Source organism: Siphateles boraxobius, unplaced genomic scaffold (genome assembly GCF_051911475.1).
Source record: "Siphateles boraxobius isolate OS27281-9 unplaced genomic scaffold, OSU_SipBor_1 19, whole genome shotgun sequence".
Taxonomy (NCBI): domain Eukaryota; kingdom Metazoa; phylum Chordata; class Actinopteri; order Cypriniformes; family Leuciscidae; genus Siphateles; species Siphateles boraxobius.
In genome coordinates this window covers 27,015,452-27,041,700 of record NW_027508799.1, presented here as the reverse complement: position 1 = coordinate 27,041,700, position 26,249 = coordinate 27,015,452, and the positions used below count along the sequence as shown (strand labels likewise).

Below are 26,249 nucleotides of genomic sequence, written 5' to 3'. Positions count from 1 at the left end.
AAAATGGTATAGTCGAAAATTTTTTAATAAAATTCCACCTACTTCAACTTAAAGTTCAGTTGCTGTCCTAAGTATAATCAAAAAAGTCCTTTCAACTCATTTCTATTTTCATTTATAATAAGCTGACTTTAATAGAGTTGAATCTCGTATAAAAAAGTTGAAATTGGTTAAAGTAATGGAAAAACATAATGTCATGATACATTTTTTTTTCAGTAGTATTTCCCCCGTGGGACTGGGCTGGCTTGTTCACACCACATTCATTTGACTTTCAGTATATAAGTGAGTTCATCAAGGCTTGGGGCAAGTCATGAGCGCTATCTGGTTCTCCTGATTCACTTCCCTCGCTTCTCTCGAAAAGCCACTCCACCCACTAAAGTTTCCTTGTCCTTTTTTGATATTCTTTGACTTCCCTTGGCCATCACTGTGAAATGTGATCCAGCGGCAATTCCCTCCCCAAGAACACTGATTTCAAATGGTGCTAGACACTGATAGAACACATCTAAACCACCATGTGAAACCAGCATCCGGAGGAAGTGTCCAGGAGTGCAAATGATCCCATCAGAAATCCCTGTGTCATTGCCTGAGCTGATGATTAACATAACAGGAAAGGCAAAAGGTTGAAACAGCAGTGAGCATGCTTTAACAGGAAGTGACTCTGTCAAAACAAATGTCACGGTCATGGTCACCATGGCGTTGCAGTTTTGAATAGTGATGTCCGATTTCCTCCATTGATACCAGACTTTGTGAACCTCTGGTTGTTAATCAGTTGGGTAAAGTTGGCGAAGTGATAGCATCTTATTACATAACACACAATGTGCTTTGATGTATGGAGTGTTTGTGTATAAATAGACCCTTGATTGCCCAGAAAGAATCCCTGCATAGGTTTTGTCCGTGGGAGGATGACGTCAGCCCGTTTTCAAAGGAGAACTGTGGGAGATGGAAAATATGAGTCACTGAAAGATCTCTAAACAATGTCATCATTCAAAGTAGACGTCAAAGAGGAACAGGATTGGTCGCTCACCTGCGGCCGGGCCACTGAAGGTCACTGAAGTTAAATTGGGCACCTACCACCAACACAACACTGAGGTAGTCTTAGGCCCACTCGCAAATAAGCGTGTCAGACGTGGCACGCTGTCTTAATTGCTTTGAAACTTGTTGAATGCAACACACCTCTTCATGGCTCCTCCTCATTTTTTACATCTGCCTATGGCTGATCACGGTGACGTCATTGCTAGTCATTCTGCCACTTAAATCATTGTCTTGTCTCTATGAGGAAATGTTATTTATATACTATTATAGTATAGTATTTATTAATATGAATATTTTGAATTAACTTTTAACATTCATTTTTTATATTTTCAGGATCCATATTTATTTGTCTTAGTAGGATAATTTTATGTGCTTTTGTCGATTTTAGTTTTTTTATTTCTATTTCGCTTTAATTTATTTTTATTTCAGTTTTAGTAACTTTATGCTCAATCCAGTTCCTAGAGATCTACCTTCCAGCAAAGTTCAGCTCCAACCCTGATCAAACACAGAAAACACATTCTCACCAAGAATAATCACTACATATGGCCTGTAGCAATAAGCTATATACACTACTGTCATTCGTACTTTCTTTTATCAGCTTGCATAAGGTCTCCTTGCATAAGAAGCCCACACATTCGGCTTACCGTGTATTATTACACACCTTATTATCTGTTTCTCGCACACTGGAACCCACAGGAGGTGCCTGATTTAATAGCCTAAGTCACCCGGCACTGGCTCTTGTATAAGAGGAGAGAAATGCAGCCTTGATTTTCACAAGAAGTGACAGTTAACCGTCTTCTGTTAACCGGCGCTAGCTTTGGTCTTCAGTTTTGTCAGTTTAATTGGACAGAAAATATCATCTTGTATAACAATCACTATTCAAAATAGCACAACACTAGCAGCCTGAGATGCTTATTAAACAGCCCTCTAAGCTATTCTGAATTCATTTTTTTTACAGCTAGATACTACTGAAATGGCTCTCCTGAGAAATCACACCCATCTCTATAGCAGCACTAAGATCTGTAAATGGCAAATAACAATGTGACTGTGGTCCACTGAGATGGCTCTCTGTAAACCACAACTAGTGGCATGATTTTGAAACAGGACTAGATTTCGGAAGCTTGTTTGAAAATGATTATCTCTGCAATTCCATGTAGTGCCACTAGAAGTGCAGAAAATGCTTACACAGCTTTTAAAGATTTTTTTCTAAACAATAAATATTAGAGATATGTAAGCCCAGATGAAATCATTTGACTTTCCACATTTTCTGTGCTGATTTTGAGGGAAAATCTGTAGAATTCTAGGGAATGGATTTGGTACATGGTAAAATGTGGTAGACTCAAGCAATAAGTCAGTCCTTCATCATTGGTCCTTCGTCATCATATTTGGGGGTCAAAATGTTTAAATATTTCTGGTCTATATAAGACGTCCCAATTGGAAATCAAGTTCTGTGTGCAGAGATTTCATGTAAGCCTGGTCATAAACCCATCCCTACAACACTTGTCCTATTAGTTATTTTGATTGTAATTACTGATAGTGCAACTTACCGGATCCATTTAGAACAGCAGGTGTTGAACATTTTCTTTCTGCAGTTCTGAAAGCAAAAAGAAGAGGGCAGTGTTTCAGTACATCTAATTTAAGACACAAACAAACAGCAAAAGCAGGGCAGCAGAGCTGAAGGGACTCCTGCCAATTCAGTGAATATAGTGAATACACAAACACACATGTGTGTCCTGCTCTCTGGTGTGTGTGTGTGTGTGTGTGTGTGTGTGTGTGTGTGTGTGTGTGTGTGTGTGTGTGTGTGTGTGAAAAGCCCACCATGAAGGTGTTGTTCTTTGCGCCCTGTCACTCCACCTCCTGCTCTATTCAATCCCAGGAAGTAACACGCAGAAGACAGAAACTCACTCATGTGCGCACACACATATACACACAAACTAACAGAAATGAATGGACTGCATGATTGCCAGTCGCTACCAGTGATGACATCACCCCCTCCCGCCTGTTGCCTCCTTGGCCTAATTTTTTTAAAAGAGGTTGACAAGATCTCCTATTTTATAACAACCTACTTTGAGCACTCTTTCAGTCTCGATTGTTTGCTTAACATGTCTCTCCGTTATCAATTTATTTTGTACTGACCGAGCCTTGCCGCATAAAAGGACAGCTAAATGTTTTTGTCTCTGTGAATACATGTGAGTGAACAGAAACACGTATCCTCTTTGGTGGCTTGGTTTGAGTGAGCTCTGTATGACGTGGCCCAGAAGTGATTAGTCTGTCCAGCCACGTGAGTGTTTCTCACTGCTGGATCTGTTAGAGAGGCGGAGTGGTGCTTCTTTATAGTGGTTAGTCTCAAGACTGCTAATATATATTTAATATAATATATAATAAATATATAATAAATATTTTGACCTGATCTGACCCTTAAAGCCTGACTTTGAAAAATCAAGTAAACCTAAGTTGCTTCAGACCAGTAAATGTTCATCTAGAGATATTTCTAACAAAATAAATTAAGTTTACAAAGTTTCACTGCAATAAACACATGTATCACAACCTGAAGGTTGACTTTTTCATAATTATACTAAAAGGCCTTTTACTTAGCAAAAACAAAAAGTATGACCTATAAATCAGAGGGCAGAAAGCATGCATTTGACTGTGTGCAACAGGTTTTTCAAGTTTTTCTGTCGAGGCCTTAGAAATTCATGAATCAAATGTCAAAAAACTTTGAAAAAGGGCATAATAGGTCCTCCTTTAAAACTTTCAGCACCTGTCATCAATCCCTCTTAATTTTCAATCACCTACTCGATCCTTGAATCTCTAACACCATCTAACATTCCTGATGCATAAAAACAAGTCCCACCCTACATTTGTTTTTTCTTGTTGTATATCCCATTTCACTGACATCAGACAATGGGTTGTTGACTTTAAAATTGACTTTTGTTGCTCCAAACTATTACACAATGACTTGGATAAAACCAGTTGATCTTAATCTTGATCTGACATTTTTAACAGTGTACTATACATTAAGAGACTGTGGTGTGAGAACTAAAGGCTGATGGGGGAAAAACAGCCAGAAAAAGCAAGTACTTCAGAATGTGCGTCAACGCAGGTTGTAATGTAGAGCGTCACAAGAATTTGCCCACCACGTACAGGACCCATTTTTCATTACTAAACGTATACAACATATGCGCACACATACAGCAGTGAAGTTATTTCTCCATCAAACATTTGAAAACACAACAGTGTACGCTGCCCCACGGGATAGTGACTCATCAAATTTACAGCTCACAGAATATCGTTCATCACCTCGATTAGTCCCCCAGCGTAAACAAGTGCTTTAGCAAACACTCTGCTGCTGCGACACCAGTCGATACTCTATAGTCCATCATTCCCACAAACTATTTCCCAGTCCGTTCATTCATGGGAAAAGGAGTTTGCCCCGTTTTGAAAGAATCCGTGCTGGTCCTGATGTGGGCTTATGAGTGAGAAAGATGATGCAGGGATGTACGGATGCTTTGCCTGATGAGTCAGAATCATAGGAAACAGGTGTGTTTTATTTTAATCCTATCAGTGGCAAACTATGACACGTAAGCAAGCACAGTTATGACTCACATTCTCAAAGGTGCAAAACCTTAACTGAGCCCAGAGCAGTAACGAATTATTTTAAATGGTTCCTCAAGGGTCAATAATTAAACCGAAGGGTGATGTCCGCACACTGAATTCACAGCTCCAAACAACTTTATTGAAAGCGCAACGTTTCGACTGTCAGGTCTTCATCAGGCACAATACCCATGTGGGAAAATGTGCCTGATGAAGACCTGACTGTTGAAACGTAGCACTCTCATTATTTTTTTCCATTATTGTTATTTTTGTTGTCCTGCACCGGAACCCAATTACGTGGGATGTGCACACATTTTTTTATTTTTTATTCTTCAATTAAATGTAAAAGGTCTGCAGAGTTTTAAAATTAGGGGAGCACGACAAATAAAGTTTGTGTCTCTTAAAAGAAAGAGAAAATTCTGAACTGCCGAAACTAGTCGTCAGCAATTCCAGTCTCACTTCCATGACATATCTACGTAGGTTACCTAATTTGCATAATTCCAGCCTATGGTCTCCACTGGCTGCCCACGAACAACGTCTACTTAGTACTTTGACCCACCCTCAAACACTAGTTGTAGATGAGGCCTGGAAGAGTTGGATTTGTGTAGTTGACATATCGAGAAGATGCAGTTTTCAGGACTTCAAAAGGACTCGCTGTGTATACAAGTGTTGAGGGAGCCTTTGGATATGTTAATGACTGTTTCGTGTCCGAAATCACAACAGACTGGGCCATCTAACGAATCAGAGTAGAGTTGGCTCAGAAAGAATTTAGAGAGAGGGAATCCTTTTATTGAGCCGTTTCAGACACTGTGAGAAAAGAGGTAATGTGCAATGTATATTATGATACAATTACAGTTTTGTTTTTTTACCTGGGACCTGTAAACTTATTGTAGGAGACCTCCAAAACAAAATTAAAAATGTTTAAAATAGCATAACGGGCACTTTAGCCTGACTGCACAGCGCAGATGCCCGTCTGAAGCCCTGCAGAAACACATGAGTGCAGCAGGATTCACTCTGTAAAGACTCTGAGATGAAAAGAACGACATGAGACAGTGCTGTGAGGATAGATGGTTTTAACACTGCTGTGAGTCTAAGAGCGACAAAGACCCCAAAGTTAATGAAGATCAGTCAGTAGAGTTCAGCATGGTGTTAATATGGCTTAGCATGCTCTCTTGAGTTCATGCATAGGGCATGGAGAGTGATGGCTATAATGGCAGCAGGTCACACACTCATTCTCTCTTTTTTCCCTTACTTTAATTAGAATGCACTCTGAAGGAGACTGTCACCTATTTATAAATCAAGGCTGAAAAGTGGTGTTTCTGTGTGAGTTTTATTAAATCCACACAATGCAGCAACCGCTGCAGCAAAAATTATAAAATATATAGTTGGGTCATAAAAAACGAATAACTCTTAGATTAGTTGGATCTTGTGCTTCAATGTAAGCAAGAACAATTTCAATTTAAATGTCACAAATTTACTTATTTTTGTTTAGTGACCTTTAAATAATGCATTTCTTTGAAAAAATAATTTAATTTTTTTCATGCCATTTTCTTTCTTTCTTTTTTTTTCTTCTAAATCCTAAAACTTGATTGATTTCTATGTTAAATTTGTTTTTAATGGCAGATTTTCAATGTGCTTTTAGACTTTTGGATGTCTCCTGTATATATTATTATAGATGCAGTATTTGTACATAAATACACAAGCAAACAGGCGCCCACACACAGCTATACACAACACGGCACATTTCTTTAATAATAACCAAAACATATTTATCCCTCTTCGTCTCCTGGCATTATCCACAGCCATTTTGGCAGTGCATCGTCCCAAAGCATGCTCTTGGTGCGCGAGTTCTCTGGAATTCTTGCACATTTTGTGGGGAATTTCAGACATCTGGCTGTTCCTTTTGATCTATTTACAGGAAGAGACTGAACTTTGGCCCACTTGTACACGCGCAGTGTGACATAGCCACAGGAGAATGTTCCTTTCTGGGCAAAAACAGATAAACAACCTTAACCCTATCAGAAGAGTGGGCCAAATTTAGAGCCTGTGTAAATACACAGCAAAAACAGAGTGGAAAGATAGAAAAATGGGGAGAATGAGGATAAGCAAGAGTTTCCAGAAACCATACTTGAAAGGACAAGAAGAACTATCCGCTCATACTGTCTATGTTCCTTTTTGGCACTAACACACTCGCATGTAGACTGGATCTAAATGCTTGCGATGTGCGGAATGATGTGAGGAAATGATGCTAACCTGAGTCATACTAAACACAAAGGGCCTTTTTCTTATAGCTCGCAATACTGTGCTAGTTTATTTTTGGTATACAACTTTAGTTGAGCCTATGTATAACAACACCTGACAAATAAGTGATTTTACCAAGTGGCTTTTGACAGAGGAGTAAGAAAATTACAGTGACCCGCAACTACAAATTCCCAGAATGTCTTGAACTAAATGAGCTGTTCTGAGAGGCACTCCTGGGAAACCCGGCCTGCGCTCATCTGGAATGGCCTTGCCAACAGAAACACCACTGCGCAAATCAGTAATTTTACATTTCCTCACTGCAGTGTGGAGCTTATTACGCATGTCTGCTCTCTGATAACCTCTAAACCGCCATTACCTGCAGTCGCACAAAGCACACAGACTCTGATGCAGAGCTTGACTAGCAAGTTGTTTACCAGATACTTTTATCCAAAGCGATTTCTTTGCGAATAAACCAGGGGCCTGTACCATGATGGTAGTTGAACAAACTCAGGGTTACAGGATTAGTTACGAGTTGACAAAACCAAACCAATCCAACCAGGTTTTGTTGGTACCATAATGCTGATCATCAACTTTCTCTATCAACTCAGGCTTTGATCCTGAGTTTAGGTGTGACATCAGCAGCGAACAGCCAATCACATGCTGAGAGAGAGTGGAACTGCGATTCATTTCTCTCTTCTGCAGAATATTACGAGATTGAAAAATAATAAGAATTTAAACAAATTTACACAGCAAGAAGAAAATAGCTGTCTTTAAAAATCATTTGCTATGTGACCTATAATTTGGCGTACAAACAGGTGGAGTGACTATCGCATCAGACATGTGTCACTTTGTTCACAGCTGATTGGTCCAAATTCGGTTTGCAACCGCTTACCTGGAACATAACCTGCCCCGGACCAGGTTAGCCGTGGAGTGTAAGTTACAATGGCGATGAACACTCCTAAAAGCCAAATCACTTTCATGGTGCCTAAAACCGAGGCTTGGCGCAAACTAACCTGAAACATACCTGGCTAGCCACCTAATCCGGCTTCATGGTAAAGGACTAGCTGACACAAAAATTAAAATAATTTACTCATCCCCACGTTGTTCCAAATCTGTACGACTGACTTTCTTACTGCGGAAACGAGTGGGGATATTTGTATTTGCGTATATTTTGAAGATGTGAATCTGAAAAAAAAAAAAAACATAATCGCCAAATTTTTGGTAATGGATCAAAATTAATCAGGTTCGGTGTGAATGAATTTGATCTTGTATCTTGTAATCATATAATTACCACTTTCCCTGAACGTAATCAGTGCAAGAATAAAAACCAACTCACAAAAAATGGGGGGAAAACATTAGCATAGCCTCTTTACGTGAAAAAGGTTGCTGTATTAATTGTAAATGTATCACGTTAAACAGTTTACATTAACCAAAGAAATTAACACATTTGCCCAGTAAATCCGATGTTTAAAATCAATGACAAGCTGCATTGGTGGCTCCACAAGTAAAATGCATCATGCTAAGTTGGAATATATAGTGGTAAATGCAAATGAGTCTTGAGAGCTATGGCATGGGGAAGATTTTCATGGTATACAGAGCCCCTAAATAGACATAATGATGGAAAAGAATACAATTTATAAACTTTATTCCAATCCTTTTGCATTCTCTCGCAAAAGTTTTGTCCCCCACACAACTTTTGCTGGCAAAACTTTTGCATTCTTTTGCAAGCAAATTAAAATTTTCTTAGGAAAGATGTTAAAATCGATTTCAGTGCTTTTGCCTTGGCTAGCATAACTTTCACAACAATTTACACAATTTAATGATCTTCACATTTATATTTAAACTAACACCGATTTCTGAGAAATGACACATTCCTGTCTGTGAGGGAATAGCTTCTTGGATGTCTCATAGGTCCTAATACAACTCTACTGTATGCATAATTGAATAAATATCATGAGTGTTAACTGACTCACGTCTAGCCGTCGACTACAGCTCATGTATCTCACCACTTCCCCAGCAATCCTTAGGGATTTCTTACCCTCCCCCCCCCCCATGGGTGTATAGTGCACATTTGTTCTTTATTTCACTGCGCTTGCGCTGAAGCGCACTTCCTCTGACTCACGCCGCAAACAGGCCTTAAATCAGATCATCTGTCAGAGGGTCCATCTCTGCGGATTAACAGCAAGGGAAAAAAATAACTCTGCCGCAGTTGCCTGCATGTTATTCACACAGTATTTGCTTTGATGACTTGTCAGCGGCACAGGGTCAGCCTTCCAGCAAACCACAGGAGCGAGTCATAAAGCAGAGATCTCTTAACAGAGGGCCCGAGGCCAAGGCTGCTTCCCAAAACTGATGTGCTTGAGGAAAAAAAAAACACTTTACAGTAAACGTGACTCTTGTTCCCAGAAACCTAGTGAGGGGCCCGTGTGACGTTACAGTCCAGCACACACAAAAGAAACGCTCCACTAGGAATAGCATTGTGTGAGATGTGATAAACTCAGTCAAGCTAATTATTGTGTAAGTACCCAGACAAATCAGTGTCTGCTTTTGTATTTAATGGCTAATAATTCAAGTTTTCACATCTCCCTTTAAAAGGAACAAAAAAAAACGGAAAATAAATCTGTGGACCAAAATTTAATCGAGTGAAGAATCCATTTCTCTTTGCATTCACACTGGCCTTGGGGTCGGGTCCCATTATGGTCCATTTTATGATTCCTGAATTTCAATTCTGGAGGACAGACGCATAGACAGACAGATGGGATAGATACATGGATAGATAAATAGATACTATATATGGATAAACAGATAGATGGATAGACAGATAGATAAATGTAAACTGTGGACAGACAGAGATAAATGGGCAGATGTATAGATAAATGGATACTATTGATGGATAAACAGATAGATGGACAGATAGATGGTAAGCATAGACAGAGAGACAGATGGATAGATAAATGGATACTGTAGATGGATAGATAATTACTGGAAACTGTACATAGATGGACAGACTGATGGATAGACGGACAGACAGATAAATAGACAGATGGACAGATGGATGGATAAATGACAGACAGATAGATAGACAGACAGATAATCTATGTTTAAAATCCCACTCATAGAAACTTGTATTAAATTATATATATTTCTACATTCATAAGAAATTAACTTTTGTGAACCAGGGAAGAAGGACATGTCCTTTCCCAGAATACAATTCCTGTTAAATTTATTTAAATTGTAATTTAGTAAATTTAAGTTTCAAATCAAATTCCTATGAGGTGTGGCCAATTCATACTGAGAACTGAATCCCCATAATACACCTTTTCAGTTTTAAACTCTCATGGCTGAGTGCATGAAACCCTAAAACAGCTCCGACATTATTATGCTGCTTGGTATTTTTGTCAATTAGGTTACCACCTACCTCATGTTACATTACAACCGCATGATAACATCTCATGCAAGGATGAAACTAAATCAGCCAAGGATACACTCTATCAGAGACATGGAATATAAATCAGAACGACCGCCTACACTGTTATTTCCCTCTGGATAATTGTAACCTGTCTTTTAACGATTAGACTGATGACTCCTCTGTGTTTTCAAATAGTCCTCCCCTTCGTTCTCCGGTCTAAGTGATATCATTCAGTTCCAAGTCCCACAATGACGTCTTGCTTCAATGACTTCACAGATCTGACATCAATCAATCCATCAATAACACCACAAAACAGTCAGTTTTTCAATCTCTCCCAGTGATTAATGAATAATAAGTGGTTGTTTAGTGATTGTGAACAGTGTGTGCCTGAATGCAGGGTACTGATTGGTTGTGCTCTAGTTATACAATGAAAAAACATTTCATTCATTCAATAGAATCCTGACAGTCTGTTTTATGCACTTCCATCACTGTCTGGTTTGGTTCAGCTACCAAATCAGACATCAGGAGACTACAACGGACAGTCCGGACTGCGGAGAGGATCATTGGTGCCCCCCTGCCAAACCTCCAGGACCTGTACTCCTCCAGAGTGAGGAAGAGAGCAGGTAAAATCATCACAGACTCTACTCACCCTGGACACCACCTGTTTGAACTGTTACTGTCAAGACGGAGACTCAGATCACTGGCCACTAGAACATCTCGGCACAGGAACAGTTTCTTCCCACAGGCCATTTCCCTTCTGAACAGTTAACATATCTCCCAAGGCATATGCCTGTAAGTGCAATATTCCCACTGTTTAGTGCAACATCTTAAAAATTCAGGTGATATTTATATTTATATTTATTCATACTATACAAAATACAGTAAATATGTTCATAATCTGTAAATGTTTATTCTGACAAAACCCAAATGTGACCATATATTTTTATAGTATTTTCATATTTTTTTATAATTTTATTTGTAGAATTTGTATTACTATTTGTATTACTATTACTTGTTGTATCTGTATTTGTATATGTGCACTGGAAGCTTCAGTACCAAGGAAAATTCCTTGTGTGCGCAAGCACACTTGGCAATAATGCTCTTTCTGATTCTGATTCTGATTCTGACAGTCTGAGGCTAGAAAAAGTGAGAGAGTACATATCTGTATATCAAGGAGGAAGCATTAATCTAGCTTTCATAAGAAAGTCCGGGCATCACGCCAGCCACAGACTGCAGTAAAATTGATTGTCCACTGGCACGTAATACGCATGCTAAATCAACGTTTCCTTAATGTTATGTTATGAGAGGCCAAAGTCCTTCATTGTGGACCTTATCCAATGAGACATGAAATATGAGTAAAACCATAGCAAACACCGGGAAAATTTTGTATTATTTACTGACTGGATTTTGTTACACACAAAATAAAAATAAAACTGCTTTGGCTGTCTCCAAGGTTCAGTAGTGATTCTATTCCTAGCTCTAGAAAGACTCTGAGATGAAATTATGGTTTGATACGGCCATTAACAAAACAGTTTGACCTCCACAATAAACACCACACTAGAAGTGTGCTGTAACCAGGCACAACAACCCGAAAAAGTGTTCAAAACCAAAGTGATTAGTTTTGTGGAGTTGCACTCAGTAGCCCCACCCATATTGAAATCTCATTCGTCCAAAATATTTCTCCACACAACTATGTATTAAACATCAAATTTAACATTGGCTGTGAATGTTTTGCATTGGACAGTATTTTCAATTTAGGTGTGGACAATAAATAAATAACAATAAATAAAAATGAATATAATATGTAACAAAATATATTAAATTAGATCATGTGTAAAATCAGTTCCACCAAGACATTCTCTCATACAAACAGGAAAGTACAGATGCATTGTAGACACATTGTTCCTAATACAGCTTTTTCAGGAGGATTACCTGGCAAACAAAGCCTGGAGGCATACCATACCAGAAACGCTTTATAAAACCACACGCAGACTCTCATGTGTTCGCTCAGCTCAGCCCCGCCATTGGACACTAAAGCAGTGATGTAATCATGTCTTGTCACTTTCTCACAGCTCAAGTAGGAGAGGCCAATTAAGTTCCTTCAAAGTTACACAACTACACATCGCAAAACATGTTTTCTCAAATCTTCCGCAGGGGCATGATTTGTCTGCCCAGGAGCACATGGAAGAGAAGGCGTGACACACTGGCACGTACGTCAGAGATACAGCTTCATCTTTTGTTGACACTTTTTTTTTTTCTCCCTATTTTCAGTTTTATTCATCTTCATGTTAGGTCTGGCTTGCTGTTAAACTTCCACTGTTTCTGCTGTCACACGAACAATAGCGTACAGCCAGAGCAGGTATTCTCCCTACGTCAATCCACTGAAGACGTGGCACTGCAGCGGAATGGCTCACAGCTGCCCAGATTGAGTTACCTTCCTTTTGACGTACTTTCAGCTCTCAGTTTCTGGCTGTGTGTTTCTCTCTCACATGCATACACACATTTTGTGTTTCTTATGTCTAACACACAATAGTTCCAGAACCTACTGAGCTGCCTAGTAAAACAGATTTTTAGGGCATCACAGTCGTCACAACCCAACTTGCAGAAAATTAAAGGCAGCGTCACAAGTATCCTTTGAGAATAAGGCAATCCCAGAGTGCAATTCTGCATTCCATCCCAAAAAAAAAATCCAAGATGGCGAGATAAGTAAAATACGCTTCATTCAATATCAAAACAGTTCGCCTTAACTTAAAACAAAAACAGTTTTCCTGTATTTTTATATGTCGTTAGCTTAGCAACATGTTAACATCAAACTCTAATGGAAGGGCACCTTTAGTGCTTTACATGAAGAGTGCTATTTTAGGTAGCAAATTGAGTTGATGCCCATGTACATTTCAAATAAGCCATTTATAAGGTTTTCATTGACTTAGGATGCTCGTCTACGTAAGTAGCTCGCAATGTTTTGGGACAGAGCTCTTGACATTTCTCCCACACTCACACAAACACCAATGTTGCTACATCCACAAATACACGTCATGGTTTCTAACTCGACACTGTACCTGTCATTTTAGGTTTACATCTTACCTTAACTTGGATGATATGTCCTAGGCAGCACTCATTCACGCCGGTGGCCTCTTTCACTGGTCTTTCTGCATTTAACGACAAATAGGCATCCTTTCAAAGCTCTGATCGCCCCTTGATCCATATGGCACCTGCCCTGGGACCCCCAATACAGTTGCACTGTTCAAGAGGGAAAGAGAAATCACATGAAGATCAGCCTCTAAAACAGAGGGTGTGTCCCTGTAAGCCCACCCAATCAAACACAGATGCACACACACACACACACACACACACACACACACACACACACACACACACACACACACACACACACACACACACACACACACACACACACACACACACACACACACACACACACACACACACAAACACAAACACAAACACAAATGAAAAAGGAAGCACACACCCTTGAGAAAGAAAATCTGAAACCCGGAGCCTATAAAGGTAGAGAAACTCTAGCTCTCGTCCTCTTGCTGGCACTGGTGGTGGTTTCTTCAGAACAGAAACCCCCATGGGAAATCCAAGAGTTCACAATGTCAACATTACTATGAGACATGCAGCTAAGGGTGTGTTCACACTTGGCATGTTTGGTTCGATTAAAACGAACCCTGGTGCGATTGCTCTGTTCATTTGAATAAGTGTGAACACTGTCTTCCGAACCCTGGTGCGCACCAAACAAGCGAACCAAGACCGCTGAAAAGATGGCAAGTCCACTTCCAAACAAACTCTGTTGCAGTTAGAATGAAATATAAATGCAACCAAGACCAAAGACAAGTAAACGAACCAAAATGGGACATAAAGTCACAAGATGTGTCCCTCCATCCTTTACTCATCATAGTCTTGATGTTTCCCATCACAGTTCTGTACAGGTATCAGAAATGCATCTCTTCGCAGCAGATCTTCGTTTGTGTGTGTGTGACAGAGGGATTCCTGCTGCTGTTTTGACTCCTTTACACATTTTATAAGCTTTCACGAGCTGGTCAAAATACAATCATATGTAGGCTATGCACATACGAGTGCATTTAGCACACAGAATTGTTTTGGATGTTCGGTAAGTTCTCTCCCGGAAAATACGTCATAAAACGTCATACTGACGACGCGCAAATGCAGCCGGATCAGTTCCATAATGACCAACGCAATCTAACGAGAGCAGTGCAAATTAGCGACATTTTAGTGACATTTGACATCTTATTTTTTGATAAACTATCCCTTTGAATCAGATTTTTCTAAAGTCTAAATTATCTGAGCTATTCTATCCACATTAATTTGATAGCATTATAATTGTAATGTGTGGCAACAATTTGTTCATTTGCATCTATTTTTTATCTCTCGAAGTAATTTAAGGACTAAAATAACTTTAAACAAAACAAACTTAAGTCTCCTGAGCTATAAAAGAGCAATCTCTTAACAATAAAATTGTTCGCAGGATTCATGTACCACAGACACACACACACACACAAACACAAACACACACACAAACAAACAAACAAGCATTCACAAATATTTCTCATCCGCCCCTTTACTCATTCTCATTCAGCTTTGAATTCTAAGAAACATGGCAGAGTTTAAATGTCGACCCGGTCACACACTCCACTGACACTCAAACACTGAGTAACTGTAATAGTGGCACCCAAGCCTGTTACCGTGGAGACTGGGGAGGAGAGGGAGTCTGCTTCACTCCTGAATCCTTTGCAACCCTTTTTGTTTCAACTGCGCACGACACATCCGTCCATTTCTAACTAATTTTAAACACTCATACATTTCATAAAATGGAAAAACCACTGACCCGCAACGTTTTTTCGCCCTGATCTTGCAACATTAAAACTATCATTGATTAAACTCGGGCCTGACCTAGAATATTTCAGGGGCTGGGACATCACCTGTCTGTGTCAGCACAAGTCTCATTAGAGCCTGTGGTGATTAAGGTGCCTAGTAGCACTGAAATATGAGTTAACGTGGCGCTAATTAGTGTGAACTTTTCAAATACTCCTATCATGAATCAGCACAGCGGACAGAATAAGGCCTAAAGAATGCAAACGCAGACAAAGTTTCTGTATGAAAATATGCAAACACTCAATATATACACTGCAAATGAACTGCACTGTACTGTGACGTATGTTTAGTTGTGGAGCAACCTAGTCTGTACACAGACATAAAAAAACCCTACCAGTCAAAAGTTTGAACACCTCCAACTGAATTTCCTTCTCGTAATCTTAAAGGGACAGTTCACCCAAAAATGAATTTTCTGTCATTTACAGACCCACTGTAGGACTCTTTCTTTTCTAGTGTGGAACACAAAAGAAAATATTCTGAAAAAAGTATTTGGACACTATAGACTTCCACTGTATGGACATTCTTCAAACTATCTTCTTTTGTGTTCCACAGAAGAAAAAGTCATGCACGTTTAGAACGACATGAGGTTGAGTAAATAATGACACAATAAACATGTTTGGAAGAATTATCACTTTAAAACGCCAGCTATCACCCTGTAGCCCAAGACTGGTTGCCCACTGAAGCTAAGCAGGGCTGAGCCTGGTCAGTACCTGGATGGGAGACCTCCTGGTAAAACTAGGTTGTAGCTGGAAGCGGTGCTAGTGAGGCCAGCAGGGGGCGCTCACCCTGTGGTTTGTGTGGGTTCCAACGCCCCAGTACAGTGGTGGGGACACTATATTGTAACAACCACTGTCCTATGGATGAGATGTTAAACTGAGGTCCCGACTTTCTGTAGGCTCATTAAAAATCCCATCTCATAAAGAGTCGGGGTGTAACCCCGGTGTCCTGGAACTTTAAAGTAGTTGAATATAACATGGTTTTGATGTGTCTATCATTTTTGGTCACTACATAATTGCACTTTAGTTGTGAGGATGTAAAAAATAGTACCACGAAAGAATGAGCAGGTGTGTTCAAACTATTGACTGGTAGTGTCTTCGTGGGTGGTGATAAAGATGGTAATAAAGCTGATAAAGATTTTCAGGTGAGCAGGTGGACTTAATAGGTCAAGGTGCGTCCTGGCCACACCTACAGCTGCATTCACTAACAGCCATTCCACCAGCCGAAGCGTGGGCAGATACCACAAGTTGAACCAATACAATGAATAAAAGGCGTTTATGTCCATGACAAAATAGAGAAAAGTAAATCGACAAAAACCTGATAGTGATTCAGAAGTCTTAGTGAAATCATTCCAAGCAGGAAATTGTATTTAAATACCGTACATTGTTTGAAACTGTACTATGAGAATGTACATTCACATTTCTTGAAATACAAGAATTCAAATTTAGCTGAATTCCCCACAGAATAAAATACACATTCAAATAGAAAATGTTTAGTAAGTTCACATTCTGAAGATGAATCTGTACGTTCTTGTGTTTCAGTTTCTGTTCCTTTAGCGGAACTGATGAAAGCAATAATAAAACCATGATTCACTGGGAATTCTCATATTGATAAATATAAACCTCTGTGAGTCACTTTGTATAATAAGCATCTGCCAAATGAAACTTGTTAAAAATGTTCTGTTTATCTAGTAGTTTAACGCCAGCAAGCTACTTACTTGAATGCCAGTACACCTGTAGCCTCCTGGTCCAAGAAACACACTGCGCTGACACCAGCCACGAAGACACAAGCACACTAAACATATCTCAGTAAAAGCTTTAACATCCCAGATTAATGATTTACAGACTTTGAAAGTAATACTCACTGTCACGCAGACATCTCCTGACTGCGTTCACCATCCCACAACTCCTGAGAGAGAATCCAATAAGTTCCTGTGAAGGAATCGTGCTGCTGTACTTTCCACAACAGAGTGATCTCAAGCAGCCTCTCCTGTTACTTTCACTCACTGCGTCTGTGTGTGTGTGTGTTTTGCACAGTCAAATACAACACATCCAGTCAAGCAATTGCTGCCAAGTGAGTCCGCAGGCAAGCCAATCTCACTTTCTCTCTCTTCCTCCTCCCTCCACTTTTCTCTCTCAGCCTCTCTTTCAGTAAATGCTTCATGAGTCATCTATAAGACATTAATTCATTCGTAACTGTAATACTACGGCGGCCACGGAGGTGTGCTGTTTCATAAGGTTACTTCGAGAACAAGTTGACTCTGGAGTGGTGGTTAAGCAGAAACGTTGTTTTAGGGTTGAGGACACGTCACTATGAGGTTGCTGAGAGAAAAAGGAGGGCTGATGGAAATGGATGAGCCCAATCAAAAACAACCTGTCACCGCATACGATGTTTTGAAGAAAAATGTCTCCCTTTCGCAACGTTTGCAGCTTGTAATCATCTGGAAAGCTTGAGGGAATATTTTGCCCAAACTAGTTGTAGAATAAACACTTCAGCTTCAGGAAAAACTAATGAGCTGGAGTTCAGACGGTACTACACAAATTATCAATTGCGTACACAATTCACTTACAATTGTAGCACAACCACACAAGCTAACCTAGATCATCATGACATTGCACGATCACAGCCAATCAGAACATTGTTTGATATAAAATAATTTTGGACAAATGACATTTTACAGTGGGTGGGGCTTCATAATTAGAACCCAAATGATTGACAAAACATCCTGTTGCCTGTTGCTTCTTGTATTTGCGGGTAATTTTTGTTGCGTAATTCGCTTAGAGTTAGTGTAACATTTATTCAGACCACAAGAATGCAGAGGAACTGCAAAAACGCAACTTAAAATATTCATAATTAGTTAACTAAAAATGAAAGGCAGATGATCAAACACAAATGTCCCCTGAGAGTGAAAATGAAAGTTTAATAACTGTAAAGGCCAGGCAGTCAATACTGCTCTCTTTCTCTCTGACTCTTTTGTTACTCAGGGGGAATTCCAGTGCACTTGCTCATCGCCACCACAGAACGGATCCAGTAACAGGAGAGCGGTCACTGTTGCAGGTGCCCCTTCCACTCAGGGCATAGGAATCCGGTGGCAGACCTCACACAAGAGAAGACGGAGTCAACAGTGGCGCCGCACTGCGACGAGATCACAGGCTTGGTCGCTCGACTCATACTACGGTCATTTCCCTCAACTCACAGGAATGCGAGTGATGTCCACTCCTCTACTCTTACTCAGCTGACCCTTCACCCAGTCCTGCATCCTATCCTCCTTCACAAATGAGTGAGTCGTTTGATCCTTCACTTTCACTCACCCTAATTTGTCAATCTCTACCCACAACCCTCTAGCAACTCTCTCTGTAGGAATCTGCTAAAATTGGCCACTTCCACCTTGTCCTCCTGCTGCTTAGCAAACCCTCATCCTTTGACACTCTGTTATCCCAGACCCTCCAACATCACAACAAGACCTCCCACAGGAATACACCATAGGGTTTACTGTAATTATCAATCCTATCTGGACATAAAAGGACATTTCCTCTATATGCCCTGTTTACACTGAAAATAGCACTTGAAAATATGATTACAAATGAGTTTATTTTGCATGTAAAAAATGACATTTTATTTCGACAAGAAATCAGTTGCTGCTACAAAGTAATGTAATGCAAGGGAACGTGTTTGTATTTAAATTGCATTGCCAAAATTTCACCAAATCTCATTGGAAACTCATTGGTGTATTTGTTGTAAAAGATGGCTATCAGTGTGAACGCCTCATCAGAGTTCCGCTCCCCTGAAATCAATTGTGATTGGTGAAGAGGGTAATGTGTTATAGTTTGAATACTTATCTTGGCATCAGCAACCACAAGCTCACAAGAAGTTTTGAGATCAGTGCAGCACTCCTTTTTACACACTTTAGCCATCAACTGCTGCTTATCAAAAGTAAAGGTGTGGTATGGGATAGGGTCAGAATGCCATTATGACCACGTTTCACAACGTGTACAATCACGCACACACTCGCCTACACATCCACAAACACACACATTCCTGACGTTCCCCAGGACAGGTAAACAAAGGAGCCATTACACACACACACGCACACACACACACACACACACGTAATAGGGGGCATTTATCATCCCTGTTAGCAGAGTAACTGTTCGGATCACCCATACAGGCAAACTACATAGCGACCCCTAATTATCCATGACACATCACTCAAGTTTACTAGGTCTAGTATCACTACACTGCAGTGTCTTTGAAACTGGCTAAACATGCTTTCCTTATCCAACTAACCTTGACCAGACATATACAATTTTGATACACACACATTTATCTCCACAAATTCCTTCTTCACAGTGCAAGAACTCTCTCGTTTGAAAGTCAGTAATTATATATTTTCCTTTGTGTAAGATCAAGAACATCTATTATCTAGCACATTATGCAACTTTGTCAGATAACAGACCTTCTAGCTCTTCATTTGTTGAAAAATTGAGGCCCTGAGATGTTTAATCATCTGTAACCATAGAGATAAAGACATTCAAGTATGATATACATTTCTGAGTCATAATTCCTAATATTTAGGCTTCAGCTCCATAGACGTTCAAAAAAATTTTTTATTAACAATAGAGCAGTCAAACACCTGTCATTTCTGATATTCGCATTTTTAAATAGTATGTCCTTATGGAAAACTGACCGTCATGAAGTGTTGAAGGTGGTTGCTAGGGTGTTCTGAGTGGTTGCTAGGAGATTGATTACTTGCCTAAGTCTAAAGTGTCCTATAATATTCTGGTCCATCCTTAAAGATAAATCTATGGGATTTTTTCGCTTGTTTTAATTGTATGTTATGTTGAAATTGTTAGTTACTGTTCATATCAGTAGCACACACAGTTTAATACTTGGGGTTTTCAAACCTTTAAGCCAAAGTGAGAAAGCTAGTAATAGCTATGCGTGTCTTAGCAAGCACCACTGAAATTACGTTTCGTGAAATAACATACAAACACATAAATATAACCCCCTATTTCAGGGTTACAAGAAAGCTGTCACTGTCTAAGGTGTGTAATTTTAACCCTCCACTGACGTTTATAAGCATCCATGCTGTATAATCAGAGAGAGTATTAAAATGTCAGTCACACTTTCATGAATGTGTGCCTCACTTACAGTTCCCTCTAGCATCAATACAAGTGAAATGAAAAACAGACATATTTGTGCACTTGACATAATCTGAAGTGCTGTCCTCCTATGAGATCAAGTCTTTCCATAACGAGCCCTATAAAAGTGATGAGTCAGTCTCCCATCACCACGGTGATCTGTCACCATTTAAAAGCGTTAACATAATGGCTATCCCACAGTGCACAGCTCTCCCTCCACATCATCATCATCTTTCAGTATTGCTTGCTCGGAAGTCACCACTGGGCCGCTCAGTCAAGACATTGCTTTGTGAGGACGCTCAGTACTAAATATGGATCGACTGAAGTGAACCGTATTCATCTGTGTAAATGTGAGACGCCAAGAGACTCATAATAACGGCATAATATTAAGTTAAATGCATTAGGTGAAATTTATGAGATTTGACCAATCAGCTCTCAAGACCGGATCAATCCATTTTCTAACACGGTAACACTTTACAATAAGGTCTGTTGTGTAATATGCATAAGAGTACAATTACCCTGCCTCATTGCTTGATGTATTTAGCTATATTATGTCTAATGCATTATTTAGTTTATTTCATAAAAGCCTTTATGTAACTGTTACATAGGTATTGTATTTATAATACAATTAATACAACATTCATTTGATGTCTTAGTATTCACCCAGTAGTACTGTGAGTGTTAGTGTGGCGAGCGATGCAGTTATATGTGTGTGCAAGTGCAGAAACGGCTGTACAGAGGTCAAAGAGTTAAGGACAGGTGACTTATTTATGATTAAAGTAGAGAAGAAAACATGCATTAGAGCACCTTTATAAGTAGCATGCAGGAAGCATGTTGCTGTGGATGAAAAGTGATGCTGACAAGAGGAGAGGAGATCACCAAATGAGAAGGAGAAAAAATTAAAAAGGCCTTTTTAAAGGGGGCTTTCCCAGTCTGGATGACCTTATTTGGGGAGGTCACTATCTTTAAATACCTGTGACGACGAAAGTGACATCAGATGCTAATTCTTGACCACATGTAGAACTTCTCTGGCACCAGAACCATCGCTGATATTGTCTTGATTGAGAAACTTTTCTATATTTGTACTTTACTTAATACTTGTGTAGAGTATTTGTAGAATACTTGTACTGCTAGAGATACTAATTGTAATTAATAAATTGACTTTAAGTCGTTGAGCCAGAACAGACTGCGGAGAAGTCTTCTATCGGATTGTAAGTATTTTAAAGTGCTTATAATTTAGATCAGATTCGACTTACTTACCTAACCTGAGAATAATAAAAATAAGGAAAAAGGTATTTAATATGCACCATAAAACAGGTCTATTAACTAACATTAAAGTATGAACTAACAGTGATAATTATTTTTTTTTCAACATTTAATAATCTTCCTGAATGTTTGTTAATTAAGATGCAATTGTTCGTTGTTTATATTAGTTCACAATGCATTAATTAACATTAATAAAATTTTAAAATGTATTATTGATGAAACTAAGACTAATAAATGATTAAATAACACTTATAAATGTTGTATAGCAATTGTTCATTATTCATGGGCAGGTTAACAAACGAAATCTTATTGTAAAAGTTCACCTCAAACACTTTATATAAAATAGCACTAGCTTGAAAGCTGTTAATACAGCTGAAGCCTATGTTTCTACATGCCACTGTAGGCGGTAGATGACTTTCACGGAATGATTGGTTTCTTAAAAGGAGCGACACTGTACAAAGCAAACCTATTCAGTGAGCTGAACACAGAATGTTCTCTTGGACTGTGGAAGTCATGAAAGCTCAGAGGAATTCAAGAGAAGTACCATGCAGCATAAATGCTGAAGAGCTTATATTCCTGATAAGACAATAAAAGCCAGCAAGGCCAAACGCACATTAAGTGAATAAAGATATGCACTTTGATTTTGCTGACGGAGAGACCAAGAGCAGTTAACTGAACGGTCCAGCCCGGGCCCAATGATCGCAAAACAAAATTGTTGGCGTACCAAGCAATTACCACACCACCCACGGAAGAAACGCCCATCCTGTTACTGTGTGTGTGCACGAATGCCGAATGCCAGTTAGCACCAAAGCAACCTATTCTCGCCAGCCTAGTGTGTCCGCCAAAAGTAGCCTCTCCCAGGGTGTGCTGTGTCCGCTGTGCCACTAATGATGCCTGGTCTTTGCTGTTCTCTTAATAGGCTCATTAAAAGGCCTGTCACTGTTGAGCAGTCCCCCAGCTCTAACTAATGACACTGCGGCAGTGGATCTCACACATGCACACCTTCATGTTTTCATCATAACAAACATAATAAGTTCACATTCTCATTGTCTTTTAAGCTCAGAAAGTGTCTGAGCTGTCAGTTCTGGACATTGCAAACGCTAACAGGATTAAGACGTCAGTTTTAGAAAGGCCCGTGGGTCCTGAATCAATGATAGTAACTCATAACTGCACAGGGTTAAGTGACTCTTTTTAGGAAACGAGGTTGACTGAGTGTTGACACTACCATCTTGTGGTCAGTAAAAAAACTGCCTGACAGATAAAAAATTAGGGCTTGGTTTCACAGACAGTGCTTAGATTAAAGGAGAACTTCGGCACAAAATGAACCTGGGGTGTAAAAACACATGGGTACCAAGTCGACTGGTCTCTGGGATTTGTTTTCATGATAATCGAGTGTAAAGAGTTTTATCTCTAAAAACTGTTTAGCTTGTAAACGCTAGTTTATGGGGCATATAATAAGTAAAAAGAGATCGCTAGTTAATACCACTAACAAGGCTCAAAATAGCCCCACACTAACACGGTAGCTTAATGAGGGTCTCTACATACAAACCGAAGCATTGAGAACTTTGTAAGTGTACAGGTAGTTTAATTATAATATACTTTATAAAGACAGTACCGTCGCGTATACAGGCAGGAGCCATCTTTGGGAAACAGCCTCGACCAGTCCACCACTAATGCCGTGCTAAGTGAGCTGAACTGTGAGATTCCAAGTCACAGTTCAACTCGTAGCACGGCGTTCGTGGTTCGACTGGTCGAGACTATATTCCAAAGATGTCTCCGCGATGGTACTGTCTTTATAAAGTATATTGTTGAGGCACTGACATATTTAAAGATATATCAGTGCAAGTTGGTTTCAGTTACGACAGCTCAAACATGCATTTTTAGTCTGGGACTGGGACCATACTAGGTTAAACTGACCATGATGATTGACACTGTAAACAAAAATTGTGCAGGTCAGCCTAGGAAACCGTACAGGCTTATACTGCATGACAGTCCACGGCCTGGTAATTGCTGTCATAAAGCAAAAACAGAATGAATCAGTCACAAAATAATAGGGTGAAACAGGAAATTGATTTAGCTTTTGTTTAAACAGAAAAATAGTTGTGTCCACTTTTTCAGGGGATCACTGTGACATTTTCTGGACACACGTGGTTCTTGTTTATCATTGCGGTGCCTCTTGGCAAACAGAGAGCTGAACATTGTGTTCTTGAGTGTCTTTTTACAACAACCATCAGCCGGCCAAAGAATGTTCTTTTTTGGCGTCACCTTCGCCCCTGCCTCAATAGGACTCCAGGTTTATCCGCAGAGAATGCATGCTGCTCCTCACTTTCTCGTCATTTATCCTTGTGGCTTTCCCTATTTCTATCATTTTCTGCTTCTTTCCCTTATAAACACATCAAAACTAGCTTTTTACATGTTCTTACAGAGACAGTTCACCCAAAACGTTGAAAATTCAGAGGTTTAAAATGACATGAGGTTGAGTCATGTCATAAATAATGACAGAATTTATTTTTTTGGGTGAACTGTCCCTTTAAGAAAAGTGTTGTAGTTTGTCAAAAACTTTCTGTTATGAGTAGTTGTTCTAGGTGATTTCTAAAGTGTTGCTGAGGTGTTATGAGTGGTTGTTAGGGCAACTGGCTAGGCAAAAGGCCATCCCCTCTATGTTTTAGTTCCCTTTCTAAATATATATATATTCTATATATATATTACACACATTCATATATTGTTGTTATACTTCGAAAAGTAACTGCACATAACAAACTCTGCAGACTGTATGATGTATGACTTATGTGCGCAATCTTAATATCCATATTCACAAGCCATATTCACTCTCCACTTAAGTTTGTCTTCACCTTGTAGGCAAACATATTTCTGAACCATTTCTGTGTACCTCCTCTTTGCAACTGCTTTGCAGGAGTGTTCATTTAACTTTCAAAACTCAATTCAAAACCTTCAGTCGAGTGTTAAAAACATCACCCTCTGACTAAATGTGTCACAAACTTTGATCTGGCTTTGAGCATGGGACACTTTCAGATGTCATGAGTGCAGTGAGGTAGAGATTCAAAAGCGCTTCTTTCACACAACTGTAGTGAGGCCTCGGTCCCCCGGAAACCCCAGACAGCACATTGCTTTCCTAAGAAAGCGGCAAAATCCCCGCAGGAGGTCTGGCATTCAGCCAGGGACGCACCATCCAACCAACACACAAAATGTGTTTGAGGGACACGTCATTCAGCCAATCACGTCGGTAGTGTTGTCACACTCCTTCCTCTGCCGCTCTGACTGCGTGCTATCCTAACCACACACACACACGTTGTGGTGAACTTATTGACTCCACTACAAACTTTTGTAGTGTTCTTTCATAGTTTGAGAGACTATTCAATTATGCTACAAAAGGTTCTTTATGGTTTATAAAATGTTCTTCACACTAAGAAAAAAAAAATTTCACTTAAAGTTCTGTAGGGAAACCAAAATGGTTCTTCTATGACACTGCTGTGAAAATCCCCTTTTAAAACATTTATTTTTAATATTGCAGGAGAAACTACTGAGATATTAAAGAGCTCTCATAAATATGAAATATTACATCCAAGCTGTTGGGAGTTTTTTTGTAGAAAAATGTGAACGTGACAAAATATACAACTTTGACATATGGCATAACTAGGAATACAATGGCCATGTTGTCTTTCAAAAACTCAGAAGTCAAGGGAAATTTTGCCAGAGTACAGTCTAAGCCCATTTTACATAATACGAAAATATTAGCAAAACTAAACATCTGTCACAAGCCTCAGAGGTTTTTTATTTTGTACCAAAATCACTAGAAGCAATCTATTTTAAGTACCACAATTCAGTTATGTCAAAGGATAAATTCCCTAAAGGAAGTCAGGAGCGTCCATGAAATGTTCCAGAATTATAAACACTTCAATGCAAGCCAACAGTCGGGGGAAACAGACCAAAACAATGTGTGAGGACGATGTGTACTCACCTCCGGCTCTCTCTCCTCTCTGTCTGCCTGTCTCTCTCTTTCTCCCTCTATCCATCCAGCCACGTTGACGATCAGGTGCTAGAAAGAGAGAGAGAAAAAACAGAACAGACAAATGTTCACTGCCATTTCCCTTCTTCAAATGAGCTCTCACATCACTCTCTCGTCTTTTCATTATCTCTTTCAGTTGCACTGTACCTATTCCTCCCAATAATGAAACTGACACACACACACACACACACACACACACACACACACACACACACACACACACACACACACACACACACACACACACACACACACACACACACACACACACACACACACACAGTCACAGGTACAGCTGTGCAACCTCTCATGTGGTCTCCAAAGTTCAGTGTCTTGTGTAGTGTTCCTTTGAATAACTATTTTTATGACCTGTTGCCCAATGATTCATGCTGGTTGCACAACCAGGCAAAGCGCACAGCAGTACACATCTGGATATATACACACATATACACACAACGGTGAGCCTGATAGTGACTTCGAGATGGAGCCGGTAGTAAACAGCTCAGGCTGAAGCTTACCTGCCGAACTAACACCAGGAGCAATCGACTTGATCTTGATCTGACTTGTATATGTGCGTGCCGTGATAGAATCGGATGTGATGCATGAGAGTTTAGGGAGTAATTTGATT

At 39.6% G+C, this 26,249-nt stretch overlaps 1 long non-coding RNA gene across 1 annotated transcript; it reads right to left on the bottom strand.

Moving 5' to 3' along the window:
• Positions 1–1,417: 1,417 nt before the first annotated feature.
• On the bottom strand, positions 1,418–25,902 carry LOC143742023 (uncharacterized). Its single transcript, XR_013205321.1, has 3 exons — positions 25,574–25,902; positions 13,358–13,513; positions 1,418–2,623 (listed from the first exon to the last, which is right to left on the bottom strand). It is a non-coding gene; the product is annotated as an uncharacterized LOC143742023 (long non-coding RNA).
• Positions 25,903–26,249: the final 347 nt, after the last annotated feature.